General features: G+C 38.6%; 1 long non-coding RNA gene across 3 annotated transcripts; it reads right to left on the bottom strand.

Annotated features, from left to right (window-relative positions):
- Positions 1–1020: 1020 nt before the first annotated feature.
- On the bottom strand, positions 1021–8409 carry LOC140696592 (uncharacterized). 3 transcript variants are annotated; one of them, XR_012073086.1, is made up of 5 exons: positions 8303–8409; positions 7322–7458; positions 3403–3528; positions 2262–2516; positions 1021–1353 (listed from the first exon to the last, which is right to left on the bottom strand). It is a non-coding gene; the product is annotated as an uncharacterized lncRNA (long non-coding RNA). The 3 variants fall into 3 exon arrangements; XR_012073085.1 differs by lacking the exon at positions 1021–1353 and having other exon boundaries at positions 2187–2516; XR_012073087.1 differs by lacking the exon at positions 1021–1353 and having other exon boundaries at positions 2187–2513.
- Between the last annotated feature and the right edge of the window lie 4169 nt (positions 8410–12578).

The following is a 12578-nucleotide window of genomic DNA, read 5'->3' as shown; positions in this document are numbered from 1 at the left end:
TGTAAAAGATCAATCAAGCAGCCCAGATTACATCTCTGTTCTTTACATAGTTTGTTATCATCCATCATATCCTGTCAGGGATGTTAGCTGTTTTTGGCTAGTTCCCAGGACCTTTCACAAGCTTTCATCTTTGGAAACTCAATTGCTTCCTGTATGGGTAAACTTCGGAACATCAAACCTGCCCTTTCACTCATTTGGAGGCGAAACTCGCAGCACAGTTTATGCATGCCTTTTTGCTGAAGACATGATTATCCTTGTAGCTTCTCGTACATAAAAGCCCCTGACTCTGCCCTCATCCTCATCAGAGCACATACTGCCATAAAGAGCTCTAGGTACGCCATTAGTTTTATTTTAGTCTCTAAAGTTTCTTTCATTTACATGTGTGGTCCTCTGCTTTCCACAATTTTAGCACGGTGTTTTTTTATTTTTCACTTGAGGGAAGACGCACACATACATACCCCTGTTCAGTGTACACTCCTGAGGTAGATTCTTTGCAAAGACACAAGAAACATACCATTAAAAACAAAACATGCTCAGAGATGTCCCTGAGCTTTCATCTTCGCAGCAATAATCAAGCAGAGATTTGTTCATTTTCTGGTTAATTAAAACATTTCTCAATTTGGTTCTCCAGATTAGATTTCAGTAATTAGACAATGGCCAAATCTTTTCTTCACTACACGTTAGGTAATTCTGCCAGATTTTCAGCACATACACCCTGTTCCTTCCTAAATTTCTTCTAGCGCCAATTTGTTTTCATACAACACTAAGTATGCTTGTTTGGAGTTGAGATAATTATCACATAACTTAAATAAAATGCTACTACAGAAATAATTTACGTCCCTGTTGTTTTGGACCCGTGTAATTTACATTTAACCAATTCTCTGGCTCATTTAAATTGCTGACTCTGTTTGAAATATGACTGTTCAGATAGCGCAAGACATTCGTTTGGTGCAGTAAAGAGTAACTGAATAGCTCAACAGTTTCTTTGATAGCAATTTTTATTAATTCCTGGTAATTTAAATCACAATTCATCTTGCAAATTTATACACATAAAAAAGACATGACATTTAAAAGTTAGATTTAAAAAGTCAATGTGGATGTGGCTGCCTCAGTGGACAAGTGATCATTTATTGAACTGCTACATATTTTAATATTGCTCCCAAGTGCTTCTCAGTTTTTTTTTTATTATGCAATTAATGTTTTGTTGGAATTTCATATAAGCAAAAACAATGTTAGAAACTCCAAAATAAAAGCTGGGTTAAAAAACATATATAATACCAATAGTAGATGTTAAGGGCCATTTCTTCATCTGTTTTTCTTTTCTTTCAATCATTCTGTATAGGCTTGTGCAAACTAAGGGGATAGAAAGGAAAAAAGAATTCTTACCTGTTCAGGTGTTTCCGGAGCCAGTATAATCTTTGCCTTCATAATTTCCTCTGAAAAGTCTGGCGCTCTCACGAACAGCGTTAGACTGGAAGTGGCCAGGTAGGATTTGAAGCTTGGTTCCAGACTAGAGCTGAGTTTCACCACAGCGCATGAAGGGAGTGTTCCTGCCTCTATCAATACAGTGTATACTTCCTACCCAATACTTCTTTTTTTTTTTTTTTTTAGGATAGAACATTTCCAACATTATAAATTGTTACGTTGACTTTTATAAACTTGGTTTTTCAGCCTCAGTCTAAAGAGGCTAGCAAATTACTCCAAAATCCATTTTAGTAAAAGCAAGTCTGCAGTGTCTCCAGAAATTATGGGTTAGAGATACAGCTTAATCGTGGTCCAGTTTACTCCAAGAAAGTCTAAAGATCATTTCCAAACTTCTCAGTATGTTTTTCATAAAGTACCTGGGATGGCAAAGAAGAAACTAAAAACTTACAACATCAAAAACCATAATTGACAACTGACTCACTACTGAGATCTTAGATAATTGGCATTAATTATAAAGGAATCAGATTGAGGGAAAAACCTCCTCAGGGTGCAAGTCACGGCAATACTGGCGAACAGTTACGTGGTATTTACTAGATGCCTGGCATGGTTCTAAGATTTTACTTATTCTAATCAGTTAATCTTCACAACAAATCTATACATTCAGTTACTATCATTTTTCCTACTTTTCACTTGAGGAAAACAGATGCACAGAAAAGTTAAGTGACTCACATAAAGTTAGTAAATGGTGGTGTTGACAGTTAAACCAAGAAAATCTATTTATTATAACATATTACTTCTTTATATATCACAGTTTTGTTTTGTACAAAAGGGGTCACCTGAAAAAAGTAGGCAAATGCTTCACAGCTCCTAATATGTGTCCGTTAAGACTTAGAACCTGTAATAGTGAAGAACTGGGCATCACTCTCCAACCTGGGTGCTTCTCCATGGTGGGTTGTCCTCACTGTCAGCATCTTTCTGCATAGATGCTAATTGGGTACCACCCCGGAGTCACTGAGAGAAAGAGGGGACCGTACAGGCTGGTCAGAGTGTGACTGCAAGCTTTCACCTCAGTCCAGAGAGCGAGAAAACTGCTGAAAAAAGAAGGGAATAATAACACGAAGATTCGGAGTAAGATCCTGTCTTTGAAAATGATTGTCTATAGCCTTAAGGGAAAAACATCAGCAAACATCTGGCAACCTAACAAAATTGCAAGGAAAGACACATCTTCTACAAAGCAAGAACTGACAATTATTAAAAGAAAACAAATTGAGTTTTTTTCAAGCATTAAATAAAGTGAAAAAGAAACTGAATATGTAATCAATGTAAGGATATAAAATATATATATATATATATATATATATAGAGAGAGAGAGAGAGAGAGAGAATTAGTACCTCATCTGAAGGCTTTAAAGAGCCATTATCCATAGACAAAAATGAGAGACTTTCACAAATGAAGAGGAGGACAAAAATATAAGAAAAATTAGAGGAAAATGATTATATAAATAAAGGAGAAAACATTCTTGTGGTGAATAAGTACTGTGCTAAATTTCTTACTTCACATATAGGAATATATTCTTCACTCTGACATTAATTATAGTCAGTAGTAATTATAATAGTAATACCACCAACCTTTTATTAAGTACTTGTTGTCTGCCAGGAACCGCTCTGAACAATTTACACAAATTAATCCATTTCAAAAGTAAAATAACTGGAACAGAGAGGTGTTGTTATATCCTCATTTTACAGATGAGAGAGCTGAGGTTGAGTAACTTGCCCAAAGTAAGTCGGCTACATTTTGAGTCTGTCTTTTTAATTACTATTTTACTCACGATACATGTCTAACAATAGGAAATTGATTAAATAAATTACGAAATGTCTAAAACATACAGTATCTTCCATTTCCATTTCAAGAGCATGTTTAAAAGCATTATTTGTTGATATGTAAAGATATTTTCAATCACATGTACAAATAGTTACCTTGTATTACACAGTGGACATCTTCACAGCTTACAGCTCACAGAGCTGTCTAAAGTGCCAAGTGATCACAGTGGATTAAGCCACATCTCAGTCTTCAACCTTTCAGTAGGTGCCAATAAATTCTCTCTATAAATAGTAAAGTGAAAGAATGCTTACTTATCATTCGGTCTTACGTTTCCTAGTACATGCTAGAAAATGAAAACATAGGGCATTTCCTTTCTCATAATAATCTTACTCATCTCACAGTAATTTAATTTATTCTCACTTTAAATTATCTTTAAATACTATAGACCTATAGTCATACTTCCTTTAAGTGAATTTTCTATAGTTGTAGATTGCCTGTACCATATACTAAATAAATACGAAAGTCTGTAAGTATATGACCAATAGGTATCATATGCACATTTACACTCAAAATTGGGGCAAAGTAGTTAATTAGAGTGATGAGAGATGAGTGGTCATGAAAATTTGTTATTTATAAAAGATGGACCAAGAAGAGATGGCTCCGAGCACCCGTCTCAACTGTGTGGATTTTAGAAAGATGCCATAATTAAAGTTAGGAAAGTCTGGAATATAAAGTGATTGTCTATGTTAAAAAATAAGTAAATAAACAAATCCAAAAACCCCAAACAGAAAGACTATACTAGAGGCTAAGATTAGATGATATCATTGTTTTTTTTTTTTAAGAAGACCTTGCTTTTCTGGTAAAGGGCTTGTTTATTTTGGATGCTGGGCTTTCCTTTCTGAGGAGTCAAGTTTCTCTTTCCAGATGGTTCCTCCTCCTCCCTTAACTTAAAAAAAAAAATTGCTGTTACGGTTATTGATTTTGATTAATGGATACTGTCATGGGAAACCATTTTCTTTTCCTTAAAGAATGCAAACCCCTGTGATAAGGAAAAAGTTTAGGTTTAAAACCTTTGTCTAATGTATAAAAGATCTACCTAAAAGTGCTAGTTGCATACATGAACCAAGGAAGCGTTATTTCAGTGAACACTGTATTCACCTCTACGTGGTACATGTTATGTACTCTCTAAAGTCACATGTGTAAGACGTGTTACTGAGTGCTAATTGCATGAGTAAATGAGGATAGTATTATTTTAGTAAAAAAATAAAATAAAATAAAGTAAGAAATAAAACCTTCACCTACCATGAACCAATTAGATTAGGGAAGACTATGCCTAGGGCTTCTTTGCATGGTTTGAGAGGATCTAGCCTCAATGGTAGGATGTTAATTTTTGAAGTCTTTTCACTTCTTTTTCATTCTTTGGCTAGAATACAATGGCTGGTGAAAGAAAAGCTCTTGACTGGAGGCCTAATTTCGATTCAGGCATATAATTAATGTTCCCAGGGTCAGGCTCTTGCCTGGTAGATGCCCCATGGGCTTCCAAAGGCTGCGCTGAGGGAACTGAGCAGGAAGAAGTCATCTCTACAAGCCAGCTGGGCTTCCCTGGATCCCCCTCCCTGGCTCGCCTAACCCCACTGCATCCCTGAGCCCGGCTGGTATCTGCTATCAAGCAGAGCCAGAGGAAATTGATGGAGACAGTGCCAATATCAGTGCCCCTGAGGCTTCCCCCTTTGCCAACATTAGCTATAAAGAAGCTGGTCTCATTCTCTGTTAAAGCTATTGATTTTTTTCCCTCCCTCAGGCCAGTCCTGCATTATGCTCCTTCCAGGGTCTGAGAGCCGTGTCTTTCACCAATATGTTTCTTTTAGAACATTCATTTACGGAATCAAAGAAGAACTCTCCTGGGTATCCTGTTATCTTGCCAGTCCTGACCTGCAATATAGCTGGAAAATGCAGGCAGCTCTGTAAATAACAAATCTGACCTTCATCCCTTAGCGCTTCCTGGCACACCTCTTGTTCAAAAAGACTCTAAGAAAATCAGGAGATGGTGTTCAGTCATTGCCTGCTTCTTCTCCGGGTACCTGTGTTTAAATCCTCTCTGGTTATATGTAAATGATATTTATGGTTTCTATTTTCTCCTTGGTGGATACACTTTAAACTGGTGAATTCTGTCTTGCGTTATTCATTCATTTAGTCCATATTTGTTTATTTATGCAATCCATTCATTCAATTCATTCATTCATTCAGTATACTTACCTTTTTGTCAGGGGTAGAGGGAGGGTATAGCTCAGTGATAGAGCGTGTGCTTAACATGCACGAGGTTCTGGGTTCAATCTCCAGTGCCTCCATTAAGAAATAAATAAATAGATAAACCTATTACCTCCCCTAACTTGCAAAAAAAAAAAAGTTACCTTATTATCTGTTTATCTACTTCATGCCAGGCACTGCGCCAGGGATGGAGCTTCTGTCTGGAAGAACCCAGACCTGGTCCCTGTCCTCATGATGCTAACAGAGTAGTGAAGCAGAGAGTGTATAAAGAAATGTGCTCTGTGGTATCGGGGAAAAATGCAAAATGCTCTAAACCAATACAGCAGTTGAGATGGGAGAATCTGCAGAAGCGACATCCAAGGTGACCCAGCCCAGGGCTGGAGCGCGTGCTCTCCACGGGTCTTCTCTGTGAAGATGGATGGGAGGGAATAACGGGCCCTGGACTGCAGGCGGGAGAGGAGCTGGGAAACTATTGCTCAAGTTCACGGAGAAACACTAGCTCACCTAATGACGCAGGAAGGACTTTTGGAAGGAACTGACAATGTCTTTCTTGTCTCATTTCATCAGCGTAAGACGGTATCAAATATTGTATTTTTGATTTGGAGAAATTGTTTTATTTCAACCTAATTGAGATTTCTGCTTCATTTTTAAAAATTAGAGTAGGCAGTAAGTAAAGTGTAGACAAAAAAGAGATGATGTCCCAATCACCCACAAACTCTGCCCTTACCAGTCTCCCGGTAGCAGTAAAGGCTGTCCTTCCTCGTCTTCTTCCTTGTGTGCATGTGCGTGTGTGTTTGTATACATATATGAATGTATGTGTGTATGTGTTTATATATATATACACATATATTACATAAAAGGAATTAATACTATTTATAGAATCAGAAAATTATTTTACTTAACAAAGATGCCTTTCCATATTAGCCCAAATAGATAAACCTTATTTTGAATGTTTGAATAATATTGTATAAAATATAAATGAGTACAATATTTTAATAATTCCACATTATTTTGATTGCTTTGCACAGTTTTGATTTTTCACAGTTTTTCAATTCATCTGAAAATTTTCTTGAAATATTGTTTGAGGTGAGATCACAATTTATTTCCCCCCCTAAGTGTTCTGTTCTCCCAACCCTATTTACTGAATAATTCATCTTTTCTTTATCATCATCATGTACCAAATTCTCCTCACAGGCATAAATATCTTTTTGGAATCTATTTTCTATTCCAGTGATCTATTTATTTATTATTATGGCTGCCCCACACTGTTCTAATTAAAGTCTCATGGTGCTTTGACATCTTATAAGCGAGAGAACCCAAGAGTAGTGGTTAGGGTTGTCGTCACTAGAGTCAGGCCAAATACGGCTCCAAACTCTAGAGAAATAATTGTTTATTTGTGCCCCATGCTGTTTATGATTAGGGCATTCTTATATCAGTACGATATCACTTTCAGTATACTGTAGTTCAGATTACGATTAAAATTGATCTGGGGTTGACTTTCAGTGAGGGATGTGTATTAAACAATTTATTTTTAAGAAAAAAATATTGGCATTCTTTAAAACACCATTCTTTAAAATTTATCTTCTTTCTTATAAATAATTGACTTGGAAACAATGGTGGCTTTAATAAAGTTACAAATAAAAATATCTCAGCTACCCTGGTGACTGTCTACCCCCACAGCTCAAGTCCTTGGGTACAGAAGGCAAATACTGTGTTGACAGCATAGACTGTGGGCAGCTCTTGAAGAAGGGGAGGAGGGATGGGAATAAAACACATTTTTTTTGGAATCCTATAAGACAGAAATACCTGCTATCGTGCCAAGTTGCCAGGCACAGAGGAGGGAGTACGGAAAGTAGAGTCACTTGGAGAAATTACAGCTGGCCATGGGGATACTTCAAATCAGTCAATTGGAAAAACGCCATGAGCAAAACCTCTTGAACAATCTGAAAGAAAATATTTACAAATATTAATAATGTGTTGCCGGAACTATGTTGGCAGGCAAAATATGGTAAGACTTGAGGCAACAGACTCCAATTCTGCAAGGGAAGTCTGGTTGAGGGGCTGGACCCGGGGAGATTCAAAGGTATAATCTGAACACGTCAAGAAGAGATTGTTGACACCAACTGACTGAAAAGCCAAATTTAGTTAGTGTTCTAGGGCAATCTGAATTGCGAAGTCCAAGAGGAAGATTTTTAAGAGTAAAACACCAAAGTCACAAAATGGTCCTACTGGTTCAGCAATATACTATTTCACCAGCAAAGTCATCATTTATCCTAAAAATAGTAGACACCCATTATTATAACCCCACCCAATGTACTGGACACTGAATCTCTTTTAATAGTACCTAAGTCCAAGTTAATACAGGCAGCTAGATGAAAAAGAAAGTTTTATATGGGCACCCACAGACTTCCATTTCCCCCACCTCTCCCTCCCTCCCTCCTTCACACACACACCCACCCACCCACACCGCACCCCCACACCACACACACACACCACACACCACACACACACACACACACACGCAGGGTCCTGAGTGGCTGCCCTCAGTTCTGTCAGTGTGAACGGGAGGAGGAAGTAGGCAGGGGCCGGGTTGCTCTCCTTTCTCTTTTCCTTTAGTCACACAGCCAATCCTATTAAAATTCTCCTCTGACAAGTTCCCAGCTGTTTTCCCCTCCATTCCTGCTGTCACCATCCTTGTCTAGGCCTTGATGACGACAACAGTGGACTAATTAGTTTCTAGCAGCCTTTCCTCTTCCAATCCATCGACCTCTCCATGAACAGATTTACCTTCTGACTCGGCAATCATTGCTCCGTCTTAAAATCTTCAGTGGCCCTTATTTCCTGTAGAACAAAGACCAGTCTCTGTCCTGCGGGCCGGCACAGCCCGTCTCCGAGCTGCCGACACCGGCAGCTGTCCTCGGGCGCATCTCCGCGAGGCGAACCGCTCGCGGCTGCGCACGCCCTCTGGCCGCTCTCCTTTCCTGTTTCAGTGTGTGATTCCGCCAAATTGTTTCCATTTCCTTTTTCAAAATCTACATCCTTTCCTTCAAGGTCCAATTCATATTCCTTCTCTTCCTGTTACCTTCCTGAACTTCCCCAGTGTCCATGGCCACGCTTTCCTCTGAGCTGTTTTAATAACCGTAAGTCAAGTTGCTGGGCAATACTAATTTTTGAGATTTGGGGGCTATTGTAGAAGAGGGCAAAGAATACAGCCTTTAAAGTTGCAAGTGGTTTTCTCTCTGCAGAGGCGGAGACTCCAATTCACTTTTGTGGAGGATTGTTTTAGAGGGTGGTAGTCATTAGTTTTAGTCACACATTTTGGACCGGGGGTAGGAGGCCTGCACCTCTCTGCTCTTTTACAGTTAGGTGTGGGCACATGATTCACTTTGGCCAATGAATTGTGAGGTTAAGTGACAGGTGATACTTTTGGTTGGAAGCATTGAGTCAACACGTGATTTTTTCCAAAATTTCCCTGCTACATTAGCAACCAGCAGTATAACTGATAGTGGGTGAAACCTCAGTCTGGTTCTAGAGGTTGATATGGAGAAGAGCCCCTCAAATCACCAAGTTGCCTCTCCTTCGTCAGCCGGAGTCCATCGACTCATGAGTAACTACAGTTCCCCCATGATTAATAAAAAGATAGCAGGAGCAAGAAATTAATCTTGATTTTTAAGTCACTAAGATTTAGGGGTTTTCTACTTTCCTGCATAACCCCTAGCCTATCCTGAATAATACACTTTAGGAAAACCTTCAAAATGCACCTTTCATTCCACAAATTAAGTAGGTGCCCTTCCATTATTGGGGAAACACTATGAAAGCATTATTTACTGAAATGCAGGTGTTAAGTCACTGGATAGTTGAGCTGAGCCATTTCACTGAGAGTTTATGTCACAACACCCAGAGTGAAGAATCTGAGCGCCAGCACTTCGGAGTCATTTCAGGGCTCTGGAAATGCACAGGGATGCTTTGAAGATCAGCTAGACAGACGGACGTGCGTGTTCTTGGGAAGGGGAGGCCTCTTTCCTCGTTTCCCCAGCAGTGGGAACTGCTGTGGCTCATGGAGGAGGGACTTTTGGAGCATCCAGAAGACTGTCTGTCTCCTGAAGAGAATTGGCAGCAGGGTAACAAACAGGTCTTTTAGACAACAGTGACATTAGCAGAGGGAACTGTAGCCACAGAGAAAAATTGTAGCAGTTAGTTACTGGCTGAGGGTGAAAGCTGACTCCAGCAGACAGACTCTTTTGTGAGCATAAGTGAAGGCACCCATGGGGAGTCCCAGAAATAATTAGAGGATATTATGGAATTAGGAGTTTGAGTCAATGTCATTTGGACCATAAAATAAAGTTGACCTGATTTATTACTGGATAAATCACGTTATTTATGTAGCAGAATTATATTTATAAAGTTTATTTATCATTCTTATTAGCTGGTTTACAATGATAGATTTTTGCTTAACACAAAAATCTCATCTTCACCAATATATTGCTTTTGAAGACAGGGACGATTTTTAGTATACAATGGGCACTTAAAATAGGTGATTGTTAATATTGACAATGAGGTTGTGGAAGAAGTTTATTTTGAGCAAAAAAGCTCATTTTATTTTCATGTTGGGTAGAATTTAATATAGCGCTAGAAAATTAAGAATCTGAATTTCAATAATAGAAAGGAACATAGAGAGAATTCTGTCCAGTGCCTTCCAAGTGGGCTTGGAGCAGCCCCTCCTGTAATTTCAACAAGATATTATCAGAGGACTTACATTTTTCCATGCAAGCTACTCCACTTTTGTCTGTTCTGTTAGTGGATTCTACAGTCAAGTTCATTTGAAAAATGAGTCTGCTGTTAATATAAGACTGACCTAGACCTTTGACAAGATTGATACAGTTCAACTATCTTATTTTATACAAGGTCAAGACATGTTAAATGAGTTGTCCGAGGACACATACCTGGTACATAGAAAGCCAGAGAATCAGGTCTCCTACTAGTCACCCTGGTGTTAGCAACCGCAGTTGTTCTTGCTGATTTGTATTCTTTATTTGTAAAATGTATTATTTACTTATTTATTTTGTAGTTCCATAAATGTCCCATTTTACATACTTCCACTTTAACCAGACACTTAAAAAAAAAAACAAAAAACCTCACAGATGAATGAAGTACAGTAATGAGGAAGAAAACTTCTTGGTGTGGTTGGAATAGTCCTGAGTCCCAGAATCCTGCCTTGGATTTGGAAGTAATCTGACTTGCCCCTCATGTGATGTGCCAGCGCCCCCTTCGTCGGAACACTACTGAGGGGAAATCCTGCCTATGTTGGACGACTGGGAAAACCAGTGTGTCATCTTTGAACAGTTGAGCCTGTTCTCTAGTTTGGTCTTTTATTGAACTCCATTTTATTTTTTAATTGAAGTATAGTTGATTTACAATATTGTGTTAGTTTGGGGTATACAGCAAAGTGATTCGGTTATCTATATATACATGTATTTCAGATTATTTCCCATTAGAAGTTATTGCAAGATATTGAATATTATTCCCTGTGCTATACAGTAAACCTTTGTTGCTTCATTCAACTTAATTTAATATCAGTATAGCATTCCAGCCATTCTCCTGAAAATATAAATACAAATGCCAGTGGCCATACTTATGTTTAGCTTGACCTGGATGGAATTTTTTTAAATTTTAAATTAGTTACTATAACTCACAAATCAAAAGTGGTGCTGAATAGAATCTGTCCATTTTATATAGGAAATGAGCTCTTCAGTTTTCCACAATCCCCAGCACTCCCTATTGCTTTCCACTGGATCTGCTTCTCTCATTTAATGGTAACCTCCCTGAACACAAGGCATTGGAAATGAGTTCCATGTGCTATGCTATATCCACGTCAGGTTGTTATGTTTGCCTTAAAACTCCATGGATTTATGCAAATGTTCAAACTTTTGACTCCTTAAGTGAGTGTATAACATACCTGAAGAGTGGTGCTTGCCACTTTCAAATCCCAGTTTTGTGACTCGTTATGAATAAAAGGAGAAAATGGGTCCGTGAAAAGAAAAAGAGGGAGAAGTGTGTGAACTGGGAGTTTCAGCAGCTTCAGCAGCAGCATGAAAAAAAGGAATCCGTGGAAACGTATGTATACAGGAAGCAACCCAACATGGGAGTGATTTTTGCAGCGGGAAGGCAGTTATTTACATTATCTAGGAGGCAGAGTCAGACACAGCAATCTCACTCGTAAAGCAAAGGACAGTCGTTGTGTGGGCTCGAAGTGGAAGGTCCAGCCTTTGAGGCGGGTCCAGATAGGAGATCTGCTCTGTCGGCGGCAGCAGCTCCAAATGCAGATGGACGCCGCCTCTGTCAAGCCAGCTCTCACCTTATGGCAGCTCTCTGGGATGCAGTCTGGAAACGCCATATGGGATATAGCCTTTCCCACATAATCCCATGGAACTGTTTTACAGTAACACATTATGAATATTTCATTTTTTCTTCACAAATCCACTTCCAAGGTGTGGAATATTCCTTTTCATTTTATTTTTCCTTTGCTTTCTTGGTCCTTGGTTTAAATGGTTTTTGCTTAGCTTGATGAATACTTCCTTATCAAATTTAGGATGTTAGTAGAGAGTTTAAATTTATTTACCGTCACAGTAATAAATAAGGATTTGCTGACCTTTCTTGCTACACACATATAATAGCAAAACAACTAAGTAGACACTTACAAAAAACAATTGGTTTGAGTTTTCCTTTCTTTCTTTTTTTTTTTTTTTTTTGCCAGAATTGGGTAGATTTTTTTAAAAGCAGAGTTGGCTAAATTAATTTGGTGTTCTGGTTTCCTGGAAATGTGGTCTCTCTCTGACCCAGCTTAAAGGGATAATCTTCAAAGCTCCTTTCCTCTCCTATGGTTTAATTTTAACATATTACCCATCAGTCATTTAAGTTTATATATTGTTTTGAAATGCAGCTTTGGGGCTATTGCTTTGTCTCTCGATACCAGCAGAATCATCTCGTCCTTCTCCAGTGAGTGATAGCAGCTGGCTGACAGGCCAGAGTGTGCTGCAGACTGTGTGGAAAAGGGAGGGGAAAA

Source organism: Vicugna pacos, chromosome 5, assembly GCF_048564905.1.
Source record: "Vicugna pacos chromosome 5, VicPac4, whole genome shotgun sequence".
NCBI lineage: Eukaryota > Metazoa > Chordata > Mammalia > Artiodactyla > Camelidae > Vicugna > Vicugna pacos.
Note: the sequence above shows the minus strand (reverse complement) of the source record. Positions and strands in the feature narration are given on the sequence as shown.